Genomic DNA, 27,629 nt, shown 5'->3' on the forward strand with positions numbered 1-27,629 from the left:
TTTGAAGTAAGGTTGTAGCTGTTGCTATCTCCCTTTGACTGAGCACTGGTTGATGGCTAATGACTCTTAGGTCTTAGGGAGCCCGTCTTAAGCCACAGTTCCTGTTAAACGAAAGTTTAGCTAACACATCTGCTATCAAATTAACATGCAGGTATACAGTGTGTGTATATATTTATAATTCATAGTTTTTGAGGTAACGTAACAGTCAATAGATTGTAGATTCCACGTACCAGGAATAACAAACGCTGCCTGCCCAGTATATAAAAAATAAAATAAATTTCGAGAATCATTGAGTACTTGGCAAACAAGAAAGATCGAGATAGTTCCAGTGACGAGTAGATCTAATATTAATGCTTCCATGTAGCAAGAAGAACGCAAACTTCTTTTTCAGAAAGTACTTTTGGCTTGATGGAAGTAGTTTCCATTTTCCCGCTAGAGACTAGATGGAATAATTAGTAATTTTTGTGATCTTCATAACTGTTGCGGACGGAGCCCCTGAGAATCATTTGTGGAGCCCTAAGGGCTCCGCGGAGCACACTTTGGGAACCGCTGTTCTAATGTATAAGTGTGTGTGCATGTCTTTTTTTTTTTTTTTTTTAGAAACTTAATTAAACATGTCCATGTATTGTGGGTCCCTATCACCACGGCATGGCGCATCCTCAGGTTGCGGATTGAGGAGACGGTCTCCAGATATGGAGGGTAGCTGTGAATATATTGAATAAGCAGTTGCGGACAGCCAATGAGGGGTGGTCCTCCAGCTTGGGGGTTGGGCGAAGGGCTAACAACCCATCACCGTAAAAAACAGATTGTTACGAAACCTTCAAATAAGCCTCGGAATGTGACTGATTCTCTGGCACGACCACAGCAAAGGAATAAGGTTTTGAGATTTGGTACTTGGAATGTTACAAGTCTATATAGAATGGGAAGGGTAACATTAATAGCAAAAGAACTAGCTAGATATAGAATAGACTTTGTGGGAGTACAGGAGGTTAGGTTAGATGGGAACGGCATAACTCAAATAGGAGATTACTTATTGTATTATGGGGAAGGAAACGATAATCACCAATTAGGAACAGGATTCTTTATTCATAAAAGAAAAAAATCAGCACTAAAAAGAGGTCGAATTTATCAGTGATAGGTTATTGTATTTAGTACTTAAGGGTAGATGGTGTGATAACATAGTGATAAATGCTAATGCCTCTACAGAAGAGAAAGACGACCATATAAAGGATAGCTTCTATGAGGAATTGGAACAGACTTTTGATCAGTTACCTAGATATCACATGAAAATGTTACTGGGAGATTTCAATGCTAAAGTAGAACGGGAGGATATTTTTAAACCGACTATTGGCAAAGAGAGCCTACACGTAACTAGTAATGATAATGGAGTTAGGTTAGTCAATTTCGCGACATCAAAAAATTTAAGTGTCAAAAGTACAACATTTCTCCCTACATCAATATACTTGGACTTCTCCAGATAGATTGACACATAACCAGATAGATCACATCTTAATAGATAAAAGAAGACATACTAGTATAGTAGACATTCGAACCTTCAGGAGGGCAGACTGTAATTCTGACCATTATTTGGTAATTGGAGAACTAAGAGAAAGACTATCAGTAGCCAAGCGAGTAGAGCAACAAGTTAATATTAGAAGACTCAATATTCCGAAATTAAAGGACAAGGAAACTAAGCAACATTATCAGGTTGAAATTTCAAATAGGTTTGCCGTATTAGCAAGTTCTGATGAAGTTGAGGAAGAGTTAGATGTTAACAGCGTGTGGGAAAATATCAGAGATAATATCAGTATTGCAGCTGAACAGAGCATAGGTTATTATGAAACAAAGAAAAAGAAATCGTGGTTTGATGAAGATTGTCGCATGGTAGTAGAAAGAAGGAAACAGGCAAAATTGAAATTCTTACAGGATCCAGTTGAGGCGAATAGAGATAATTATTTCAATAAAAGACGGAAAGCAAATCGTACACTTAGGAATGAAAAGAGAGATTACTTGAAGTAAAAACTGAATGAGGTAGAAACAAATAGTAAAAATAAAAACATAAGAGATTTATATAAGGGCATAAAGGAATTCAAGAATGGATATCAGGCAAGGGTAAATGTGATCAAGGATGAGAATGGTGACTTTCTTGCAGACTCTCATTCAATCGTGAACAGATGGAAAAACTATTTTGGGCAACTACTAAATATACATAGGACAAATAGAAATGATTGGGACAAAATTGAAATACAAACTGCTGAGCCATTTATACCCGAACTCACATTTTCTGAAGTCGAAATTGCGATAGAAAATCAGAAAAATTATAAGTCTCCAGGTATCGATCAAATTCCAGCAGAATTAATACAAGAGGGTGGAAGTGCACTATCTAACGAAATTTATAAGTTTGTACTTGCTATTTGGTAAAAGGAAATTGTACCAGAACAATGGAAGGAGTCCATAATCATACCTATCTTTAAGAAGGGGGACAAGACTAACTGTAGTAACTTTCGAGGAATATCCCTTTTGTTGACATCGTACAAAATTTTGTCCAATATTCTTTTGAGAAGATTAACTCCATATGTAGATGAAATTACTGGGGATCATCAGTGTGGTTTTAGGCGTAATAGATCAACTATTGATCAAATATTTTGTATTCGACAGATAATGGAGAAAAAATGGGGGTATAAGGGTACAGTGCATCAGTTATTCATAGATTTCAAAAAGGCATATGACTCAGTTAAGAGAGAAGTTTTATATGATATTCTTATTGAATTTGGTATTCCCAAGAAACTAGTTCGATTAATTAAAATGTGTTTCAGTGAAACGTACAGCAGAGTCTGTATTGGTCAGTTTCTGTCAGATGCGTTTCCAATTCACTGTAGGGTAAAGTAAGGAGATGCACTATCACCTTTACTTTTTAACTCTGCTCTAGAGTATGCCAATTTTAGGAAAGTCCAGGATAACAGAGAGGGTTTGGAATTGAACAGGTTACATCAGTTACTTGTCTATGTGGATGACGTGAATATGTTAGGAGAAAATCAACAAACGATTCGAGAAAACACAGGACTTTTACTTGAAGCAAGTAAAGAGATAGGTTTGGAAGTAAATCTCGTAAAGACAAAGTACATGATTATTGTACGAAATGGAAATATAAAAATTGGAAATTTATTGTTTGAAGAGATGGAAAAAAGTCAAATACCTAGGAGCAACAGTAACAAATATAAATGATACTCAGGAGGAAATTAAACACAGAATAAATATGGGAAATGCCTGTTATTATTCAGTTGAGAAGCTTTTATCATCCAGTCTGCTGTCAAAAAATCTGAAAGTTAGAATTTATAAAACAGTTATATTACCGGTACCGGTTGTTCTTTATGGTTATGAAACTTGGACTCTCACTTTGAGAGAGGAACATAGGTTAAGGGTATTTAAGAATAAGGTGCTTAGGAAATATTTGGGGCTAAGAGGGATGAAGTTACAGGAGAATGGAGAAAGTTACACAGCACAGAACTGCATGCATTGTATTCTTCACCTGACATAATTAGGAACATTAAATCCAGACGTTTGAGACGGGCAGGGCATGTAGCACATAGGGATAAATCCAGAAATGCATATAGAGTGTTAGTTGGGAGGCTGGAGGGAAAAAGACCTTTGGGGAGGCCGAGACGTAGATGGGAGGATAATATAAAAATGGATTTGAGGGAGGTGAGATACGATGATAAGAGACTGGATTAATCTTGCTCAGGATAGGGACCAATGGCGGGCTTATGTGAGGGCAGCAATGAAATTCCAGGTTCCTTAAAAGCCAGTAAGTAAGTAATTAAACATGCTCCATTACAGCTTGTAATACTATATATTCTGGTTTACATCAATATTGCACGGGATGCATATTACAATTCCAGTTGTGTTAAGTTGATGACTGATTAGCTATACCTGATTGTTGACTAAATACAATATAAGCTTGTATTATACCGCTATTTGTTTGGAATACCTGAGTTTAGTAATGTTTATACTTTGTACAATTTAGCTTTTAATTTCTAATAAATCTGCCTTATCTAAATCTACGTTATGTAAAGATACATGCTTATGACTGCTCTGTGTTCTATTTTACTTCAATTGTTTGTAAAGTCAACTCAATTCACATCTTTGCAAAGTCTTTTAAGAATCCTTTCATTAGGTCTCTTCTATCTGGGGAGGACACACACACACACACAGGGAGGGAGGGAGGGAGGGAGGAAGGGAGAGAGAGGGAGTGTGTGTGTGTGTGTGTGTGTGTGTGTGTGGGGGGGGGGGAGGTTGCCATACAATCGGATTTTCCTGGACATGTCCTCTTTTTTTTAGGGTTAAATTTTTCGTCTGGGCTGGTTTTTCGATTTTGGATAATTGTCTGGGTTTTTAGGTTAAGTTTAAAATATGATGTTACTAGTGAAGGAAAATGTCTCAAACATTTGTAACAGTTACTTTGTTGTAACTTGGAACATTCTAATCGTTACAGTTAAGTAACGCTTTAGTCCACCCCACTTTAAATGCTCTCATGAACTTCTCTTTCTGTACTTATTTAAGATGTTTTATTTTTGTAATGTTTGGAAGCTTGTGTCTTGTGTTTCAAACTGTTGCCATTATGTGGCAATGCTATATGCCATCTTCCGGTTACTACTGCTTGCTGGCTGCCAAATTTCATAACGGTTTTTTACTGTGCTGTGCATGCTTGTAGTTTGTACGAGAAAAAATGCTAAAAAGAAAGTGTAAATTTTCTGCCATGTCACAGAAGTATCCTTGTTTTCGAAGAGGTAGAGATGACTTCGAGAGCGAATGCATGGTATGTAAAATCGGTATATTCGTTTCAGTGTCAAATAAATGAGGACTTGATTTGCAAGTGCATCTGGATTGCGAAAAACACAAAAGAGGAGTTCAAGGAGAAAGTTCGTCTACAAAATTAACTGAGTTTTTTGTAAAACCTGGCAGCAAATTGAAAGATGAAGTAACCGTAGCAGAAGGAACTTTCGCTTTCCACACTGAACACCACAATAGTTACAATGTTGTGATGGCGTGCACATCTGGCCTACTGAAGACGACATTCCCAGATTCGGATATTGCAAAGAAGTTTATTGTGGAAAAACGAAGATAGAGGCAATTATAAACTCTGTTTTGGCATCCGATTCTTTGGGAAATGTTTTAAAAACCAATGAAGAAAATGAAATACTTTATTGTGGAGTGACCACTGATGGAAATAATCATGGTTCGATAAAGCTCTTTCCAATAGTTATATAGTATTTCGACTGGAAGAAAGGTGGTTTGCAGTTAAAAATATTGAATTGAAAAGTCAACCCAATGAGACTGCAGGTACAATATCGTCATATATAACAATATAGGATACCAAAGTATTGAAATTGTGTGTTATTTTTATTGTTTTTTTGTGATTTACAAATTAGACTCATGGTTATAAAGATTAAACTGTAACCAATTCACTTGTTTGTATTATTATTTTGTTATTTAAGGTTAAGAAAATTACTACTAGCAATATTTCTCAGCTTCAATAGTCTACATACTGTAAATATATCAGTATTGTCGATCTGTTCGGAAGTGGGTGTCGATAAAGTGTCCTCTTTTTTGCTTATCAAAATATGAGAGGGGAGGGGGGGGGAAAGAGAGAGAGAGAGAGAGAGAGAGAGAGAGTGTGTGTTCGTGTGTGTGTGTGTGTGTTCGTGGGTGTTCTTTTTTGTGTGTTTTTTATTATTAACTGCATGCCCCATTACATAGTAATACTACATGCTTTGTAATTTCAATACATCAGTCTAAGGAGATGGGAAAGAAAAGTCTTCAGGAGAATCTTTGGTCCAATGAAAAAAGGAGTGTGGAGAATAAGAAGAAATACATAGCTTTAGGAGCTATTTTTAATATTTTTACAAGATTGTCATAGCAAGTTTATGAACAAATGCCATTTCACATTTAAACTAATAAATTAATTAAAGGGTCATTCCATAGTGACACACGCAACATTTTTTAAGTACCTAACTATGATCTTCACAGGATATTTAATTAAATACTTAGTAATTCATGAAAAAGACATTACTGTCTTTTAACATAAGTATTTCTAAATATAAACAAAAATTCTTAATGAAAAGGAATAATTAATCATGCAAAAAATATTAAATATTGTATGGTGTGACACAAACATTTTCTTGCCCCTAGATTTATTACCAAAATGGAAAATGTGCATATTATTGTGCCAAATGACATAAATGCATTCAGTTGTTTTCCAAACAATTAAGACACTTGTGTAGTACATGTAATGCTAAATCACGAACTTTAAAAAAAATTAACAGTGACATTAAGAAACAAAATATTGCAAATGTGTTGTAACACACGAACATGTCTGTCATGTTGGTTACTAATTGTTTTAAATGCACTATAAATACATCACTTCTTGTGGAAGACTTATACACTATGCCTACAGTTCTCATTATACAAAACAACACTAGATTACACTAAAATACACTTTTAAATTTAAAATATCCACGGTTGTTTACAACCATATGTGGTGATATTTCCTGTGTCATGTCATGTGACGAATATACTAATATGTCAACCATTTGTAGTACTTCCCTTCCTTGGACATCACAGACACTTTAAATTCTTCGCCACCACAAGATTTTGTAACTTCATATGTAGCCTATATTCGACTTCTTTTTTTTTACTTGGACATTTAACGACACTGTATCAACCACTAGGTTATTTAATATCAATGGGACTGGTGATAGCGAAATGGTATTTGGCGAGATGAGGCCGAGAATTCGCCATAGATTACCTGACATTCGCCTTATGGTTGGAGAAAACCTCGGAAAAAACTCAAACAAGTAATCAGCCCAACTTAAATTCTTGAAAATACTATAAAAAAAATGTTCAAAATGTATTAATACTTATATCAATAGAAAAACTAATATAGATTTAAAAAGGCCTAACTTTTAGAATTGCTAAATGGTAAATTAATTTAATGTTATTAAATAAAACGATTTTAAATTAATATCAGAAATTTAGTACCATTTACCTAATGTGCAAATAATTACACCAATTTATTTATACACAGGCTTAGTATGGTGGCTACCTGTTTACGATATAAATGTACTGCATAAGCTTATTTTTAATATGAAATAAAGTAACATAAACCAATTTTTTAAGTTTTTAATTCAAGGAATTAAAAAAAAATAAATATTTTATACGAACTTTAGGCATAAATTGTCTTATGCTAATTTTAGGCCTACACACTATATTTTTACAACAGTTGTTGTTTAGTCTGTCCAAAGACAGGTGTGAACCTCACAAGTGATATCAAGAAGGCACCACTTATGAAGCAACTAGGCCAGGAGATAAAGGGATAGCGTGGCCAGTTCCTTTCCCCCTTACAACAGTTATGGAACACATATTTTCAAGAGTGTTTAACTTACAGTTTATGTACTTTGAAAAAAAAAAAACGCACCGCACAATTATCTAAAGCAACAATAAGTATTTGAAATTCCACTACTAATTATGTTTAGACGTAAAGATTTCCAATAACAACAAAACTTGTAACTGGATTTTAGGATAAACTTTAGTGACACACGAACATAACATTTTTGTTCGTGTGTCACAGTCATTGTGTTACGTGTGTCACGTGTTTTTCTTGTAGAATACGTACATAAATCAAAATGTTGTCCATATAAGAAGTTGATTGTTATGTGATGTTTCTCACTTTTACATTTATGAAACATGAAAAAATTAAATGGTTTTGAAGAAATATATACAAATGTCCATTTGAGCGTGACACACGAACTCTCAACCTTTCCTTGTAATAATTGCAATCAAGCACGAAATAATCATTGCATTACGGTTTCTATGCATTGTAATTATTAAAAAAGGTCCGCACTTCATTATTAATTGCATTTAACATACAGAAGTAATGATTTATTTGCCTTAAATGTGCATTCAAGTATGTGATTTCTAGTAGATAATTTCGCGCTCTTAAACCACAGACTTCTTGGTGCTTTTTCTCCCACATACGTGTTGTTACACAATGAATGTTATCAGATTAAAAAAATTCGAATCATAACGAAAAAAATGACATATAGTATAACAAGCAGAGATTCGTGAGATTTTTATTTTTCGTGAAAATGTCGCATTTTCGTGGAATGACCCTAAAACTAAAATTTAAAAAAAATAATAATAATTTTACTGTACCGGGAGGCGAACTCACAACCTCTAGTACAGATGTCAGACATCCTACCACTGAGCCACACACAGTTCGTAAGGTTGACTACATTGTAGACGAACGACTTTCAATGAAGAGATACCACAGCAGTGTCTTGAAGTGCAGTTCGTTTACACGAGTGAACCGCGCATAGAACTTAGCATTTCTATCGACCAAGAGTCAGCCCATTCTTTTTGCCGTTAAGCGTACCTACTCTTGTTGTAATAAAATTGTACTCTGTATTATTATTGTGTTTCTCTTGGTTCAGCATTCGAAGATTGAGTGTCAGAAGCTTGTGATCTAGGCAGGTTTCTTCAGCGCCGCACGTCCAATCAGTTATGTGTCTTAGTAGTTGATTATTATTAACGATTGTTGTAGCTATTAGCTCTTATTGTTTCGAATGTTGGTTCTGATCAGTCATTTACAATGTTTAAGTTTGAAATTGTCAAGAAGTCTTCCAGACTTTTTCCTCCTAGGTTTGTTGTCGTGTCGAATAGTTTTGCTTCTAGCGTTACTATCTACTGCTATTAGTAAGCCTTGTCCCTTTGAATAGTTCAATATGTCTTCGATTTTCGTGATATTTATTTGAATGCCTTGTGTGAAATCAAAATATGAACTCAGTCCATAAAATTTCGTAGTTTTATAAGATATGTTCACTGCAACGTCTTCATCAGAGAGTAACGTGATGAGTACTATATCTATTTCATTGTTATTTACGATCACTGCTGATCTTTTCCTCCCACTTTCACTCGTAAATGTTCTCAGAGATTTAGGTATATCGCACAGATTATTGCCTATACTGTATGGCTCTTGTACAAATGCCAAGTCTATTTCATTTTTTTTCATAATTCGCACCAAATTATTCGCTGCTATGCGTTTGTGTTGTAAATTGACTTGTAGACAGCATAGGGTTTTGATGCCTTTATTCATAGGTTTATGATTATCCATTTCAATAATCTGTCCTGTCTGCATTCTTTTTTAGGGCAGCTACATAGCAACTGCAAGTTTTGTCAAGCAATGAATGGTTTATGTTCACCGCACTGTTTCAATGTATTTATTATAATTAATATAATTGACGCAACAAAGATTTTCCTTATTTACTTTGCACTCATTTCTTTCATGTTTCTCTGTGCAGTGTGAGCATACTATCTCCCCAGCGCATTCTTCCTTCTTTCAGAATTTACTTCTATTATTGAGTTCTTATGTTTCTTCCTATCTTCAAAAATGAATTTTAGTATTACGTCACTTTCACTCAAATCTAATTTAGAATTTTATGATACTATGGCCTCTGCAGCATTCTCTAATTTAATGTCCTCTGGTATGTTGAATATCTGTGTGTATGTGTGTGTGTGTGTGTTTTACAGGAGAATGAAGAAAGTTATAACATAGAAATGCATGCATTTTATTCTTCATCTAACATAATTAGGAACATTAAATCCAAATGTTTGAGATGGACTGGACATGTAGCACGTATGGACGAATCCAGAAATGCATATAGAGTGTTAGTTGGGAGGCTGGACGTAAAAAGGCCTTTGGGGAGGTCGAGACGTAGATGGGAGGATAATATAAAAATTGATTTGAGGGGGTGGGATATGACGGTAGAGACTGGATTAATCTTGCTCAGGATAGGGACCGATGGAGGGCTTATGTGAGACCGGCAATAAACTCTGGGTTCCTTAAAAGTCGTAAGTATATATCAAAATTAACAGTACTTATTCAAAAACTGTTTCTAAAAATGGCCATAAAGTTAGCGCGAAGAGCTGAGAGGGTCTGGGTTCGATTCCCAGTGCCAGAACGAATTTTTCTCCAATAATAGGTATCTACATGTTGACTACATATGAAGCATTCCGTAAGAGAAGGGTGAGCCCGCTAAGGTTCGATTTTTTTTTTTTTTACTCCTCCGAATATTTAAGAAACATAACTACAATCTAAGCCTGGTAGACTTTGGCCGGCTCTCCCTTGCTACATCGAAATTATCATTGTTTGTAAGGTTGGAGAAACTGCGTAGTCTGTGACAGATTCATAATATTCATATTACTCCATACGAGAAGGGCGAATATGCCACTCCGCCTGAAGGCGCACGCCATTCATTGTCAGTGTTGTAATCACACAGACGAGTACAACCATAGTGAGGAATTACGTGTATTTATGGACTTTGTAATAGCTTAGTATGAGTAATAGTGACAGTGATAATCAACAAGGCATATCTGTTTATTGTAGGAAACGTCAGAGGCAAGTTGAAAAATGGATAAACGTACAAGCAAAGATTAAAGGGAACAAAGGTGAAACGTACATTAGTACGAAAACATCTCGACATGTGCAAGCTCGTGGTACAGGCCCGCCATGTACTTGTGGGTGCTTCAACACATTAGGTATGGAGAAAATACAACCTGTATTTCGTAATTTCTGGGAGTTGGGTGACTATGACCACCAGAATGCCTGTATTTCTAAGCTCGTATGTAACCAGTGTTGATGTGAATAGATGTCGCGTTAAGAACAAGCCAACCTCTCTCAGCTGGTTTTGCCAAAGAGGTACTATGTCACGTCAATAAAGCTCACTTCTGATAAAGTAAAGGATCTGAAAGCTCTCCTTAACTATGTGCCACAGAACGTTTCTGGATGACGTGATCAGCAACCAAAACGTGCAACTAGCAGTGACCGATTCAGAGTAACATCTTCATGAAGATGATGTAATGGATTATTAGCACCTTTGTTTCCAAAACAAGTGAGACCACTTTTGATAGCAAGGGTAATAACATGACAGGCACCTACTTATTTTTGTTCATTAATAATTTCAGGCACTTTGTAAATGTCACATCACAGCATGATTAAGTATTTTTATTTATTATTATTATTATTATTATTATTATTATATTGTTATTAAGTCTGTCACTACTGAGTTCCTTCTATGTTCTTTGCTTTTTCTAATATACTGTACTGTTTTCAAATTATTCTCATAATATTGACGAATTCATAATGTCATCAATGATCACTATTAAGTTGGAATATTAAATTGGACATTTAATTGCAATTTTCAATAAAGGTATTCGTTTTTCAGTGTACAAAGTAATTATTATTTACAGAGGTGTCCTTGGCAGCTTCGCCCATATCTCATTTACAGGTAAAATACTTTGAACATCGATTATCTCTAAAGGTACATTTGGCAGGTTTGCCCTTCTCTTACGGAACACCTCATATAGTCATGATTATTCAATGAGGACAGCGAGACCGAATATATATATATATATATATATATATATATATATATATATATACAGGGACATCATTTTATTTTTACTAACATTTTTAATATTAACCTGGCTATACCTTTAGAGAACCGGAAAACCCGTTCGCTACCCCCTTCCACAACTGGAGTTCGATGATACTGGCGTAAAACACAAACACATCACTTTACTAGGTATAGGAGGGAAGAAAAGTACTTCATCCATTTACGTAAACTAGGAAATATCGCGATTTTGAGTTCGATAATTTTCATTAGGATTTTTATTTAATCAAAATGCAGTACTGTATTAAGAATGAGTGTTTTTACTCACGAACTGAGCTATTCATGCGAACGTGTTCATTATGTAGTGTATATTATACTGTCTACAGCACATTAGCGTACAATATAGAGAATAATGAAGTTCAATTGAAAAATAATCATAAAATGGATATTTAAACACATTTTTGAAGATGGTAGCCATTCATTTCGATAGCGTACAGGCTTCAGTTCTTTTGTGCATATTATCGCACTATAGACTATTGCATCTAATTCCAATTACCAGTTTCGTCCTTCGTACTAGTAACTCATGTTGAACTAATTCTGTACCTACTCTATAAAAGAGTACCTTATGTAATGTAAATTCAATCTTCACTTCTGCCCGACCCGCATAGATAAAATTACTCGCACATGCTATCTACTCTCCGCCCAAGTGGTTATGCTGCAGGATCGTAGAAAGGAGGGAAATCACATGACAATTACTTAACGAGGCCCTTTTATTTAAGTTATTTTAAACAGTTGTATAATATTACGTAAACGTCCAATTCCTAACAGAAATTAATGTTTTCAGAAAAGAGCTAAGACAGCCCTGCTTTTACAGAGGGCCGTGCAGAAGCAGGTGGGGGAAATCGGGATGTGACGTAGGCAAACGGACAGTACCTGTGCGAAAATATGATTCAATATTAAAAGTTCTTTCGTCACTGGAAAACGCGAACATATTTCTGGAACGTACTATACTCAGTAACTCAGTGCTGTTTACTATAAGCGGCCTTGATTCTGTCTGGAAAACAGTTGAAACTTCATTAGTAGAAGGGATGGGAGTGAAGTACATTAAAAAACTCAGGTACAATAAAAATTGAAGTAAAAATAAAATGATGTCCCTGTATATTGAAAATAGCCAAAAAGTCATTTAAATATGCGCTCCTGCATATACGACATACTTACTTACAAATGGCTTTTAAGGAACCTGAAGGTTCATTGCCGCCCTCACATAACCCCGTCATCAGTCTCTCTCCTGTGCAAGATTAATCCAGTCTCTATCATCACACCCCACCTCCATCAAATACATTTTAATATTATCCTCCCATCTACGTCTCGGCCTCCCTAAAGGTCTTTTTCCCTCCGGTCTCCCAACTAACACTTTATATCCATTTCTGGATTCGCCCATACGTGCAACATGCCCTGCCCATCTCAAAAGTCTGGATTTTAAGTTCCTAATTATGTTAGGTGAAGAATACAATGCTTGCAGTTCTGTGTTGTGTAACTTTCTCCATTCTCCTGTAACTTAATCCCGCTCAGCCCCAAATATTTTCCTAAGCACCTTATTCTCAAACACCCTTAACCTATGTTACTCTCTCAGAGTGAGAGTCCAAGTTTCACAACCATACAGAAGAACCGGTAATATAACTGTTTTATAAATTCTAACTTTCAGATTTTTTGACAGCAGACTGGATGATAAGAGCTTCTCAACCGAATAATAACACGCATTTCCCATATTTATTCTGCGTTTAATTTCCTCCCGAGTGTCATTTATATTTGTTACTGTTGCTCCAAGATATTTGAATTTTTCCACCTCTTCGAAGGATAAATCTCCAATTTTTATATTTCCATTTCGTACAATATTCTGGTCACGAGACATAATCATATACTTTGTCTTTTCGGGATTTACTTCCAAACCAATCGCTTTACTTGCTTCAAGTAAAATTTCCGTGTTTTCCCTAATCGTTTGTGTATTTTCTCCTAACATATTCACGTCATCTGCATAGACAAGAAGCTGATGTAACCCGTTCAATTCCAAACCCTCTGTGTTATCCTGAACTTTCCTAATGGCATATTCTAGAGCTAAGTTAAAAAGTAAAGGTGATAGTGCATCTCCCTGCTTTAGCCCGCAGTGAATTGGAAAAGCATCAGATAGAAACTGACCTATACGGACTCTGCTGTATGTTTCACTGAGACACATTTTAATTAATCAAACTAGTTTCTTGGGAATACCAAATTCAATAAGACTATCATATAATACTTCCCTCTTAACCGAGTCATATGTCTTTTTGATATCTATGAATAACTGATGTACTGTACCCTTATACTCCCATTTTTTCTCCATTATCTGTCGAAAACAAAAAATCTGATCAATAGTCGATCTATTATGCCGAAAACCGCACGCACTGATGATCCCCAATAATTTCATCTACGTACGGAGTTAATCTTCTCAAAAGAATATTGGACAAAATTTTGTACGACGTCAACAAAAGTAATATTCCTCGAAAGTTACCACAGTTGGTTTTGTCCCCCTTTTTAAAAATAGGTACAATTATGGACTCCTTCCATTGTTCTGGTACAATTTCCTTTTCCCAAATAGCAAGTACAAGTTTATAAATTTCGCTATATAATGCACTTCCACCCTCTTGTATTAATTCTGCTGGAATTTGATCGATACCTGGAGACATGTACTTTTTCAGATTTTCTATCGCAATTTCGACTTCTGAAAGTGCATATAGCCTATAACATATATGTCTAAAATGCAGGTAGTATGCCATTGACGACACAAAGGAGGAGAGTTTGGTCGGCACCATGAATCCGGTCTTGGCATAGTTCAAATGGAAAGAGCGCTCAGCGCGCAGAGCTGAGAGGGCCTTGGTTCGAGTCCCGGTGCCAGAACGAATTTTTCTCCAATAATTAATAGATATCTACGTGTTGACTACATTATAGTCATGATTACTGAATGAGGACAGTAAGGCCTCGTGTATATATGTATGTATGTATGTATGTATATTTAATTATGGTTTATTTAATGACGTTCGCAACTGCAGAGGTTATATCAGCATTGCTGGTGTGCTGGAATTTTGTCCCGCAGGAGTTTTTACATGCCAGTAAATCTACTGACATGAGCCTGTCGCATTTAAGCACACCTAAATGCCATCAACATGGGCCGGAATCGAACCCGAAACCTCGAGCAGAGAAGGCCAGCACTATACCAACTATGCTACCGAGGCCGACTATATATATATGTACATATTTTGGTCGTAAACTATATATATATATATATATATATATATATATATATATATATATATAGTTTACGACCAAAATTTGTACTTCCAGTTTCTGAAAAAGATAAAAATGTTTGCTATTGTCAACATCATGAAAATGCATTGGAATATATATCCTTTCTACCAATAAATTAGTGGAAATGTTCACGAGTTACAAATCTAGGCCTATTTCCAGATAGTACTGAATTAGAAAATCAAATTTGCAGTTTTCATCAGTGGACAGACACAAATAAAACAGAGGCAGTCACCTGTCCTCCTGAAATTGCAAGAAAAATATTGATCAAACAGCTGAAGACTTTGCACAAACTATGTTTCTTTGCAAAAACACAACTGCAAGAAATAAAATATCTGAAAGGAAATCTTACAACCTATCATGCTGTATTACAAAAAAACTTTTCAGAAAATTTTGGAATAAAACACCAGAGTCCGCACATTGAGTCAACAAGGGTGTTATCATATTTACAGCTGTTTTGAATGATGTAAACAGTACAATATCATATGCACTGATCACTGATAATGTGCAAAATGTAAAAGGTGCAGCACTAACATTCAAAAGAACCATATTGGCAGATGACATGCACAGTGAAGAAATAGAATATTTCCACATTCTATTTGTCAAAAAAGTGTATGATATTGTCTTGGAAAGCTCTACAATACCTACTAAGTACAGGAGAATTGTCCATTTGTATTGTAATACTTATTTTTACTGTTCCGATCGTAATTAGGACTATAATTTTCTTGCACAATTTAAACAGAGATAAATAAATGTAATTTGCAGCAGTTATGTCAGTAACATTATTTAAAATGTCTGTTTTGTATGTTAACAAAAGTGTTAATGATTACAAAAATGGTAATCTATATCAGATTCATAAATTATATTCATATTGCCTTTTTAATATGTAACTTACGAGAAATTCATCATTAAACATTTCATTATAAAATCTGTGTCCATATCATGTTATGTCAGTAACAATGAAGTTTTTATTTTTTATAAAGAAAAATAAAATCAAACCATCAAACTCTTATTGGTGTTAGGCCTATTGCTTATCTACATAAAGCCCATTGATAGCTGACAGATTTTCCCAAACAGGAATTCATAGTTAAGAGAGAGGAACAAATTTAGTGGTAAAGAGCACTACTTAATGTTACGTCAGTAACCATGGAATTGCCCAGAAGTATAAAATACTGTACCACTACAAAATCCTCTAGACTACCGCTTGTATAACATCAATCTTGATTTAGAAGAAAAAATTAAGGAACATTAACACATACAAGAAGAGTTAAAACAGTTGGTGCTAAGTACTATTCACCATTAGAATGGCTACATATATACACTGACGGTTTACTACTGATAGAGAAGACAATGCTGGAGCTGGAGTACAGTCATCCCTCTTTTCACATTATATAGCAGTAGGTGAAAACAAATCTAATTTTTATGCAGAAATAGAAGCAATACTATTTGCTCTAGAACAATTTATATATAGATCCAATATGTTTAATAATGCTGTCTTATTAGTAGATTCGAAAGCAGCAATACAAGCCATAACATCAAATAGAAGAACTAGCCTATTACAAGGAAAAAAAATGAAATAAGGAAATTAATAAAAATTCTTAAAGATGCACAGACTAAAAAATGGTAATGACACTGTGATGAACTAGCAAAAGAGGCACAAAATATAGACAAAATAAAACTACGAGTGCTTACACATTAGGTATCAAAATTAAAACTAAATTAGAAGCAGAAATACTCTACAAATATAATAAGGAATCACAAGAGCAAAAATGGGCAAAATAAATAAACTTTGGAAGACATGTAGTGTAAAACTCAGAAAGGAAGCCGTAGCTATTTTCAGGTTGAATACAGAACATGACTGTCTAGCGACACATCTTTGCAAGATTAGAATTTACAACACAAAAGAATGTCCATTGTGCAGTATACCAGGATCATCAATGAACAAAAAACACTAAACTGAAGAAAGACGTGCAACAGGGCAGAAATTTGAGTATTCTTTACTGAGAGGCAAGAAGCAAAATGGGCTTAACGATCCCTAAAGCAGCCATTGGAAAACAACCAACAAAACCAGTGAAGAACCTAAAATCTTCTCTCCTGAAGCACTGTGACACCTTTAAATCTCATATGAGAATACACAATAATATAAATTAGATATGATTAAATCTGGAAATTCAATGCTGATATTGGTTGTGGTAGGGCTTCATTTATTGCAACAATACTAATTCTCAATTGCAAGTTTTCCTCGAAACATGAAGCATTTAATTATACTCATGAATATCTGAAGTAGGGCTATGCTTATCAAATGTTAAAACCCTCTCCATGGCTTCAAATCTATAAATCTGTTTTTTACTTCCATGCATAAAATCTCATTAGAATGACAAATACTACAGAGCATTCCAGCGATATGTACCGGTTTATTCATCGGCTGCTAGGCAGCAGCAGTGGTTGAGCATCTGCAGGGCGTACAGCTTCCCCTGTCTCGATGGTCAATACTTTACATAATATTTCAATGACTAGTCAGTCTGAGATTGGAATACATAGAGAGAAGCTGTGTTGTGTTGTGTTATGCTGCTCATTTAGTTACCACGTGGAGATTACATAATAGTGAGATATTCTGTGCTTGAACATACATACGTTGTGAAAACTTATTAAGTATATGAAATAAAAATCATGTAGCAAAACAAGGCGAAAATTTAGGGATCATTTCCCAGACCACCCAGTTCCGACTCAAAGGGCAATAAAAACAATTAGTGAAAAAGTTTATTGATACAGGTTATGTAATTGACAGAAAAAACCAACCACAATCTCGTGTGATTACAGAAGAAAAGTTGAAGTTGCTTTGGAACGTACACCTGAAAAGTCTCTGAGATATATAGCACAGGAGACCAGAATTTCAAAAACATCTACCCATAGAGCAACAAAAAAATTACAATTAAAGCCCTTCATAATAACTATGTAGGAAAGGAACTGGCCATCTTACACCATTACCTCCTGGCCTAGTTGTCTCATAAGTGGTGCCTTGTTGGTATCACTTGTGAGGTTCAGACATGTCTTCGGACAGTTGACTAAACAATAATAACTGTAGTTCATCAGTTACAACCCCTTGATTTTAACAGAAGATTTAATTTTTATAACTAGATGGTAGAAAAAGTTCATATTGACGAAATAGATCCCAGATCGATTTTTTTATGAAGCATGGTTTTTTGTTAATGAACATTGTATAATCACATAATAACAGGCGGTGAGCAATAGAAAAATCTCAACATATGATCGAGGTTCCATAGCATGGACAAAAAATTGTAGTGTGGTGTGCCTTCAATGCTCACAAAGAGACAATAAACAGCAACAGACACATACGCCTTATTTTGGGGACCATTGTGTGAAGAACTGACATATCATGAACAGTTAATGGGGTATTTTCAAGAGGATAATGCCACTGCTCATACTGCCAATGCATATATGACAGAGCTCAGTCATACCTTTGGGTGGAAAATTATTTTCAGTAGAGGTTATGGCCGGTTCATTCCACAGATCTCGCACCGTTAGATTTTTATTTATGGGGAACACTAAAAAATAGAGTGTATGTAAATAATCCTCGCACAAATGAACAATTGATAGTAACATTTGTTACGCAATTAGACAAATCAGTGCAGTGGAGCTCATGAATGTGAAAGATTGGTTTTTTACAGTGATGTGAACTCTGTATAGCACAAAATGGTCAACACTTCCTGCAGCTGCTGTCACAAGGGTGAGTACAAAATTCTGTAATTAATATAACATATAATAATTAATGTTAAACACAACATACTATGGATTCCATATAAGTTTTAATTCAATGAAGCGCCGTGAGTTTAAGGGCCCAGCTGCCAGCGGTCGCTCAAGCACCGTCCCACTCAGTGGTCGAAGAATGAACTGGTAGGCCTACTTATCACTGAAACGCTCTGTACTTACACTTTCTTACAATATAAATTTCGGTAAAACTGAAGTAATTACTATTTACTTTAGCCGACGACGAAATTTATTCAGAACTCTTTGATTTGACTTGGGGAGTATATATATAAACTACTAAAATTATGTGGAAAGCAATACTTTTCATTTCATCTAGTTTTTATTTATAACTTTTACAGTCTTGGGTACATTTCAGTATGCGGAAGTATGTGTGTTTGTGAATTTACCGTATTTGGCACAAAGGCCTATTTGTAGTAGGCTAGTGTCTGATAGTGGAGATTGTGTTGCACTGTGTTTTATTTCTCGCCAGAATATATATTTCCGTAAATATTTCGATATTGCGTGTTAAAAATTAGATTCCATAAGTTAGATGAGGGGTTAGCTAATTGATGTGAGACCGAGGCATATGACAAGGTTAGATGGGTTATATGAGGGGACAGCTAAGTGACATGAGGCCGAAGTATGTGACAAGGTTAGAGTGGGTTAGGTGAGGGCATAGCTAAGTGACAGAAGACCGAGGATTGTGACAAGATTAGAGTAGGTTATTTGAGGGGATAATTAAGTGACGTGAGATTGAGGAATGTGTACCAAGGTTAGAGTACGTTAGATGAGTGGGAATAGTAGGAGAAAGAGGACTGTGACAAAGGTAGAGTGGGTTAGATGAGCGGATAGATAATGACACAGGAGACCAAGAACTCTGAGAAGTTTAGAGTTATTTATTATTACTTTCAGCTCTCAATTTTAGTAGTTTGTACAATATATGCCCCAAGTCGTGTCGTGCTTCGAACCAAATGAGAGAGGATAAACAAGTGACTATCATTTAAGGACGGATAAGCAGCGTGTTCCGAATAATTATCTCTGAACTAAGACTAGATTAGATGTTGTAAAATATCAAGTTAAAATGAGTATTGTTGTTTCATCAGGGCATAAAAACGAATATTTTCCTTTGCACAAAAAAAAAAAATTACCGAATGAAAGGGAAATATTTTCCCTTAAATTATTACTTCACAAACTTCTCTGCACAGCTGACCTTGATTCCTCGCAATGTTATGGCACGGTTTTTAGATCATTTCCTTATCCTAGAGTCGTTCCCATTTTAATATCATAGAAACACGTAAATGTAGCTATACCGAAATAACATCGTTGCAAAATTAGTTGCCTCTTGATCAGTCACATACTCTAAATCACTTTTTACAAACGAGTAGTCAAATAATTCCAAACAATATTGTAAATTAAAAATGCACTATTTGCGAAACTCCTAACTTGCAGAATATTACAATTTCTTTCAAATGTTTCGTGAGACGTGACATATGACGTAGCCTACGGAGCACTTCTATCAAACTAATCCTCAATTTGGTAATTTCATATTTTTAAATCATGTAATTTGGATCAAAATTCCAAATCATATTCCATATGTTACTGATCAAAAGAAAATTATGCTTAGTATAAACAGTCTTCCTACACGTAGGGTATAAATTTACTTTACAATGGATGTTCGTCACATGTCTGAACGCAAATAAATAATTCATAAATTAAAAAGAATAATCCTGTATCCACACTAGAAAACTAATAATCATACCTGTACGGGCAAACCTGCATTAAAAAATCAAGGAAATACATTACTGTATAATTATATGGAGCAACACTGTAACATCGACACATGTGGTATCGAGATCTAGTAAAATTCACTATTTGTTATGTTATCCGAAGTCAATGATGGCATCTAATAAATTAATTCACAATCCTTAAAAACCAGTTAACTCCAAATATTCCGTCACAAAATTATGAGAAAACTATAAGCTCTTACTTACACATAACCTCAACTTGTATATCTTCACAAAATGTGTAATAAACGTTGATGCACATACATTACAAATTTTCAGGACATATACAAACTTTAAAGCGACATCATTAAAATTAAATGGGAAATTTTACAAACATCCGATCAACAAAAAATAATATTCGGCAAACAAATCGCTAACCTGTCACCTAATTGTATTGTACTTCACAACCACTACCAACCATTTCTGAATGTTGGTTACTAGAGTTCAGGTCCACCAGGTTATTTCCAAAGATGTTATCCATGACGTTATAGTTATATATCTAGACACAATTGGCGCTGGTGTCGTGTACAAATTTGAAATATCTCGCGCAAGTTCGCGCGACGCCATGTTTGAGTAGCACGATGTAAAGATGCGTCAAAGAGTTTGTAATACGAGTAGGCACGTAACACACATGCAGAGTTTTCGCCAGCGAGAAATGTGTTGCGAGAAAATTAAAAACAAAGTCTACTATATACAGTCGCGAAGCTTGAGGTGATTTTTTGCAAATCTAGTGATAAAGCGCTCCAAGCGGTTAGCAACTAGAAACAATAGACTGTCCACGCTCGACTTTCGATTGTGTCGTATTTCCATCGAGTGCTAGCTCGTTACGTATTTCACATTGATGCTTGTGAATATTGGTTGTAATGAAAATGTTAATGGCTAAAATACAAAAATTGGAATAATAATATTTTACTAGAGACGTAGAAGAATTAAGTTTGTTTTAACGAAATTTATTGATCACGTTTTATTTTCAATTCTGGTGCGATTATTGCTTAGGCCTACTTTTTTTTTTTTCAAAGAATATGTTTTTAATTATAGCTGTTAATTTTGTTCATATTTTTATTTCTTACTTTACTAGAGACGTAGAAAAAGTCTGTTACAATAAAATTTATTGATCACGTTTTATTTCCAATTCTGGTGTGGTTATTATTGCTTAACCTCATCCCACTTTGTTAACTACGTAAGCCTACACTACAAGTACCGGTACACGTAAGTTACTCCATTAATTCATATTTCCATTATTATTGTGTAGGGATATGCAAATTAATATTTATTGGTTTCATAGTTAATTATCGCTATAATTTTGAATGAGTGAAGCGATTATAGTAAATTTCAGTTCGTTTTGCACAAACAAAAATAATATTAACCTATTTCTTGCAGGTAACTTCGAGTTTATGGTGGAATTTAATATACTTCATTAAAATAATAAATTAACTTTATGCATTTAATATTTCAATAATGGAACGAAGGTGTTAATTTTTCCAAAAGAACACAACGAAAGTGTAACATATTTTGTCGTCTACTAGGAGAGAGATCTGCGATGATGAGGCGATAGTAGCGATCCTAGTGGTGGGCAACTACACATGTTTGCATTTTTAGTACATATTGAGATTCGCGATTGTACATAGTACACTGTGTTAAAAAATTGATAACATGGATTCAAACAACGTCTTTGGATTCAAATGGACGTCCACAAACTGGAAGAGATTCTCGCTCGAGGCAAAAACCTCGCGCGAGTTTCTCGCTGGAATCGGTAGCTGAGCGAATTTTCTTGACACATTTATCAAAGATGTTTGACGATTGAATGTAGAAAAAGGTATCACAGGTGGCGATGAATTGTATTGTTTTTATTTGAAAACCAGCCGTACCCGTGCGCTCCGCTGCACCTGTTAGAAATAAATATAAAGTAATTACATAATTAAAATAGGACGTTTGATCCAGGGAACAACTTTTACAACAGCGCAAGATAATCTGCTTCGCTCATTACCCAATTTTTTTTTGCATTGCATTTATTGCATATATATTTTATGTATTTTAACACGATTCAATTGAGCATAGTTAAAATTTGAATTATAAAATAATGGATTGCTAAGCTAACGTACTATTACTGCATACTAAATCAATACACTCTCGTTGTTCGTTAATTGTCTGAGATTGAAATGGGTGTACATAAATATTATTTTAAGAAATACAGAAAACGAATGTACAAAATAGCATATCAAATTTTCTGTGCATAAGAAGCTATTTTAATTTTACCTGTCCTCGATTTACTCAGACGTTACTGTAATAACATTATAGCATTACGTCCATCTAGAGAAACTACACTTTCCAATGGTGAAATAATAATTAATTTTATTATGCAAATCGGTTAATTTAGCATCTCATATTACTTCATACAAACACAGAAACATTATCTGTAGGCTATCTTTCATAGCTTTCGATTGTTGCTGTCCAAGGCCCCTTGTAGACGAAGTCATTTGTTTCTTAATTCATTACACGGCCTTAGATGGCAGTTATTTTAATTTTAAAACTCATTTATCTCATTAAATATCAGTCCTATCAAAATTGTTCAAGGAATAAAACTTATCGCAAATTATTTTTAAAGAAACGTTTGTTATGTAACATTTTTAACAAAAATCAATAATAAGCGAGATATTTCGATTTATTTAATTCAGGCCCCCTTATAACCCCCCTTTTAAATAATGTATTTTGAATGCCATATAGCCTAAAATCTAAGATACAACGAACTTAATTTATATTCCAATTTTCATCGAAATCCGTTCAGCCATTATCGCGTGAAAACGTAACAAACATACAGACAGACATACAAACAAAGATTTCAAATTAGCGATTTTCGGTTTCATGGTGGTTAATTATATATGTTAGGACCAATTATTTTTGGAAAATCGAAAATTACCAGAAAAATTTCGGCTACAGATATATTAGTAGTATAGGTGAGGAAAGAAGGCTGATAATTGCAGTCAGAAACTTATCAAACTTGTACGATGTCACCCGTAGGCCTATTTATATAATACACGGGATGAAAACTATAAAAACAGGAAACTTAAAGAAGAAATCTGGAGATTATCTGAAAATAAATAGGGCTATATTTTATTTTGATGAGATTTAATAGTGTTAATTAAACATTTGAAATAATATATCTATATGTCTTAACAGTTTACATAATTTTAATCGCAACATAGGAAAGAATCCTTTATCATATCATGAATGGCAAAAAACTGTGGTCCATTGAAACTGAAATAACGCCTAAACTTATCATCATTCAAATCGAAACCAGTGTCCAAAACTCGCCCTTATTTTCGTAAGATACAATGTGATTTTCAGATATTTCTGGCTTTAATTTTAGGCCTACTTCTTCTTTTCATTAACAAAATATGTTCATGTAACTCCATTTCCTCATCACCTGAATACTCAGATTCAACATAGCGTTCGTACGTAATTTGTAAAGTACGGCACTATACTTACAGGTTATATATTTAAGTACGACAATATACGTAAATACATAACCTATAATATTTCTCCCAACGAGTCATTACTATAATCAGAAAACTGCTTTCTGCATGAAGGCAGTGCATAGATGATCATAGCGAGATGTGATCTGTGATAGCGAGAACTCGCCTATTTCTCGCTGGCGAAAACTCTGCAAGTGTGTTAAGGTGCGTACACACCGTTGCTTACGAGATATTGTATAATCCCGTAAGCAACGGTACACACTTAGCGAACGAAAGATGAGCAAAACTTCGTTATTCGTTCGCTGTTTGAAGCGACGTACAAATCATCAGCAAATTGTCAGAAAACATTCACATTCGCTGATTATCCGCTATAAAGGCAGACGAAAATATAATCATAGCAAGTGCAGGCTTGTTTCATAAACACAGTAATAACATTAAGTAATAGTATTACAGTCATGAAAACAATTTTATTAACCGACTAAATTCAGTTTCATAAACGTTTTGCACGAGTCATAAAATACGTACAGTAGCCAGATGATTTGAGGTTAAGGCTGACAAACATAACCAAGTTGGTCAGCACTCTACAGTTATTTATATTATTCTCTCTGTTAACAGTTGTTGAATTAAATAAGTTTTGAAGTAATCTTTAATAGCAACAACAGAGTAAATCGTAATATGTGTGAAGGTTTGGGAGACAATTTATTTCAGATAAGATTGTAAATCACTGCAACTCGAAGTTATTGTTTCTGTTATTTGATTCAGTTGATTTACGAGTAAAAGAAACAATATGATAAATCTAAAATATTGTGAACAGATATTTATCAATCCTAATTGTTCACGTCTCTGCTGTTGTAAAGTTTGCAATTCCAAAAACAGTGTATCAGTGACAGAAGAGTGTGTGTGTGCGCGCGCGTGTGTAAAACTTGCACCTCGTTATCTAAAGAAGTAGCTACCATGGATAAATATATTACCATATGAAAATGTTAAGCAGCGAAAACTTTTGATGACAATATTGTAGCAGCCTTAATGACAGTGTTAACGACAGGGTTAGTGGACTCTGCAAAGCGTCTTATGTAAGATATTTCAAGTTCCGTTATAATTCGGAATAAGTAGCCTACTGCGCAAGTCTTATATAAAAAGGCTTAAAAATTATTGGTGCAGGCGTAAATAAATACACATAAAAATTACTCTTTTACCAAAAATAAATAAGTAATGCAATAACGACATAAGTACTTACGCGGTGAAGTCGTTCCTAGAAAATATCGTGTTTGAGTTTGAAGGTGTGGATGTTGTAGAAGATTAATGTTATGACGAAATTAATAAAAATACTGGAATTGTCTTAATGGGTTTTTATTGATGATTATGTTGAAGTAGTATTTTCAAGAAGTTACCTGACTATACAAAATGCAAATATGTTCTAATTAGATATTGTGATGTGGAATTGTAGTACGGTACCTATAAATCTCGTAAGTTAATTTTAGTTTATCCCTCAATAGGGGTGGTTTAAAGTAGTCCAAATATTTTGTAATAGATCTACTTGTTGATATATGTCTGCAAAAGATTTTGGCTCACCAAGATCTTCACAATGTTAATTAGTGAAGAGTATATAGATTCAGGTTGTCACAAGTATACATTGAAAAAACATTTCAATAGGTACAGAAAATATTAATATTACTGCATTTTGTGATGTAAATGTCCCATAGGCATATATATCTGAACAATTATTATTATTTAAAAAAATGACGAGAAAGGAGGGAAAAAACGTTAAGGTCAATCATTCAAATAACATAAAATAATGTAAAATATACAGTAATTACTTTCTAACAGTTCTATACTGTAATTGAATTTAATTTAGGTTTCACCCTTTCCAATTGTTCCTCTTTTACAATTAGATAAGATAGTTTTCAATTTCAGCCTGGTCCACCTACATTGGTGCCTGTGACAGTTTGTAAGTATTTGTAAGTATGGAGAGGGACTTCGTTAGTAATTCATTTTGTCTCTGATGCTTTTTAAAATGTGGAAAAGACGTGAAAATAACTTGAAGAAACAGAGTTTTTTGCGAAAAGTTCTCGAATTGAAAGGTCAACTATTTCATTATATTCGTAACTTTCTTGCATATGGTTGTAGGATATTCGTTGTCTAAAATTTCTTGAACGTCGGACAAACACTCCCTTTTCATCACTATTTGAGTCAGAATTATCCAATTCAAATGTTTTCGTGGTTTTATCTTCAAAATCTAACCCTACATTGGCATTTAATTTTTACAAATTATTAAACTATTACTTAAAATAAGGTCATGGAACTAACGTCAATATTATTAATAAATTTAATTATCTTTGCTGCTTTTATGAAGCACTTTAGTAATATTATTATTTATTTTAGTAATAATATGAGCGTTTACAGTAATAAATAATATTATTAACTATTACTTTTATGAAACAGAACAGTAATAATATTACTTAATGTTATTACCTTTTTAGTAAATTATTACTTTTATGAAATAGGCCCCAGGAGAAAGTTTCAGTACACGGATACCTCACTGACAATAATTATCTTAAAATACTAAAAAGAGAGATTTGTCTCTGTTTGTCGTATGCGCATCATGCTTACAAAAAGACACTTTTCAGTGTCAATAATTTATTTTGTGTGCACAAGGTTGGAACTTCGTTTTTTCTGGGCGTGAATTTGTCCAAAACATATGTTTATACGCGAACCAAGTTGACTCGTACACTTCATCACTTCTCATTCCAGATCTTTTTGTGGACTTCTGTCTTTCCCTCCGGAATGATGTCAGTAGGGATTCAATTTTCTTTTTGACTTCTGCTCCCTACAATAAACAAGAAACCTGTATCCGCTGAAAATAAATAAACAAAAATAATTTTCAAATTTTGCACGTGTTTGATTCGCCTATCTTGCAGCTGAACATCTTTCCAATAGGTTCCCAAACATCATGTTTTCTTACTTTATTGCGGTAAGTAGGATGCTTGGGATTCCATGAAGTTTCCTGCTCCCTATATGCATTAATAAGATTTATAACAGCGTCTTCCTCCCACTCCAGTTTCGACATCTTGTTAGTGAAATTGAATTAAGCGCTGTGTTCTGCTACGAACTACAAGCTATAGTGGCAAATCTCGTCCACAACGAATACCAACTTCCTTTGATGTACCGACAAGCGACGGATCACTTCCGAACAACGAGTTAGATACTATAGAGAGGCTAAAGACCTCTGATAAGCGCTCCCTGCGGAGGCCAACAGTACTATGGATCGTTCCCTAAAAAACATGGCGTCTTTAGTACCGCCAGCCTCCGCAAGGAGTGCTTATCAAAGGTACACTGTAACGAGTTGGTACATGTATTATATTTTTCAGATACATCAATATTTAATTTAAACATTTCGCTATAGGTTTTGTAAAAAGCTGATTTATAAATGAAAAAGTAATAATTAAGACTTTAAAATTTCCAAAAATGTCTCATTCCCTCGGATTTAAATGAAATGTACCGTAAATCATAATATTCGTTGCTGGATAATTAAACCCTCTCAATACAGGTACCATGGCCGCAGAGAATTATAAGATAAGACGGACTGAGCATAAGCGAAATATCTGCATTAATAAGTTTGTACCATCAAGAGTTTAGTATTTATTGTGTTTATAGGGCCTACTCCAATTTTCTTTTTATTAATGCGTTAGGGCTCTTTTTGTTACCAAAGAGGAAAGTTAGCACTTGCATCACACACAATTTGTCATTATTGTTCAAAATAATGTAAGAACAGTTTTATTCTGCAAAAGCCTCTGCTTAGTTGCGAGACACGTGTGAGATCA

At 34.5% G+C, this 27,629-nt stretch overlaps 1 protein-coding gene across 4 annotated transcripts in view; it reads right to left on the reverse strand.

Moving 5' to 3' along the window:
- The window catches only part of LOC138701528 (putative uncharacterized protein DDB_G0282133), a 210,261-nt gene extending 189,507 nt beyond the window's left edge, over window positions 1-20,754 (reverse strand). For 3 of the 4 annotated variants that reach the window (XM_069828525.1, XM_069828521.1, XM_069828524.1), the window contains exon 1: window positions 20,543-20,681. The gene's annotated coding sequence lies outside the window, so the exon portion shown is untranslated. Of the gene's footprint in view, window positions 1-20,542; window positions 20,682-20,713 lie in introns of those variants that run through there. The other variant, XM_069828522.1, reaches the window with a different exon arrangement.
- Window positions 20,755-27,629: the final 6,875 nt, after the last annotated feature.

This window comes from Periplaneta americana, chromosome 6 (genome assembly GCF_040183065.1).
Source record: "Periplaneta americana isolate PAMFEO1 chromosome 6, P.americana_PAMFEO1_priV1, whole genome shotgun sequence".
In the NCBI taxonomy this organism is placed as follows: Eukaryota; Metazoa; Arthropoda; class Insecta; order Blattodea; family Blattidae; genus Periplaneta; species Periplaneta americana.